At 50.5% G+C, this 923-nt stretch overlaps 1 long non-coding RNA gene across 1 annotated transcript in view; it reads left to right on the top strand.

Moving 5' to 3' along the window:
* LOC108445495 overlaps window positions 1-708 on the top strand; it is an 8,551-nt gene extending 7,843 nt beyond the window's left edge. Inside the window, exon 3 of the long non-coding RNA XR_001860381.1 lies at window positions 697-708. This is a non-coding gene — a long non-coding RNA (uncharacterized LOC108445495). The remainder of the gene's footprint in view (window positions 1-696) is intronic.
* The last annotated feature ends 215 nt before the right edge of the window (window positions 709-923 follow it).

The following is a 923-nucleotide window of genomic DNA, read 5'->3' as shown; positions in this document are numbered from 1 at the left end:
TTTTAGTCAGTGTTGCAGTTCTTGATAAGTCTCTTTCATATGCTTAAGGAAAAAAAGGGTTTTCTTCAGCTGCACATGGTTTCCAAACTGCCACCAACAGCAGACCCGCCTGGAAAGAAACAATCTGCTGTGGTGTAAAACATCTCTCCCATGAAAAATCTCACAGTTCCTTCACACTGCCAAACATAGGCTATCACATGGGATTATTAATCTTTTTAAGGATGAGTTACTTTGGCCTGAACAGAAAGGCTTTTTTTTTCCACCACAAGTCTCTAAAAAGCCTCTCAATATTTCTATGTAGCCTGGCATAGGCACTCTTCACAATTTCCATGGGCCACGCGTGAACTTTTCATCCCCCCATGTACTTCAAATGGATTAAAGAGACAAACAGTTTGTGGTATTACTTTCTTACCACCAGCTCCTTCTCACATGACTCACTTTCTCTCTGACTCTGAAGCCGCCATTGAGGCTTCAGAGGACTGGCCATTGAGGAGTGTCCTTGTTCAGGCTTTATGGAGGATAAAACCTCGCTCCCTGTGTGCTGCTGGCTGCGTGGTGTCTTCAGTTCAGCACGAAGTGTGCTGGCTGCAGACAGGAGGCTCCGCCGGCCCCCGTTGACTGCACCGGCTCCGCATGGAGAGGAGAAGGACCCACCTGTCCCCAGAAGCTGCGCTGGATGGGTTTAGATGTGAGCAGTCCATGGCTGGTTTTAGCTGCCTGCGGCTCTGGGACAGGTTCCCCCCCAGCAACCCAGGGTCCGTGCCGTGGTGTTGGGAAAAAAGTGGGGGGCAGTGACCCCGGCCCAGCCCGGTGGGCCCAGAGGTTCAGAGGCCCCCCTCACCTTCCAGCAGGCGAGCTCGAACGAAAGGAAATTCCCGCCTTTCCGCGCAGTTTAAATATGTAAATTGTGAGAAGTGTCATTA

Source organism: Corvus brachyrhynchos, unplaced genomic scaffold (assembly GCF_000691975.1).
Source record: "Corvus brachyrhynchos isolate BGI_N302 unplaced genomic scaffold, ASM69197v1 scaffold331, whole genome shotgun sequence".
In the NCBI taxonomy this organism is placed as follows: Eukaryota; Metazoa; Chordata; class Aves; order Passeriformes; family Corvidae; genus Corvus; species Corvus brachyrhynchos.
This window is presented reverse-complemented; position numbering and strand designations above follow the sequence as displayed.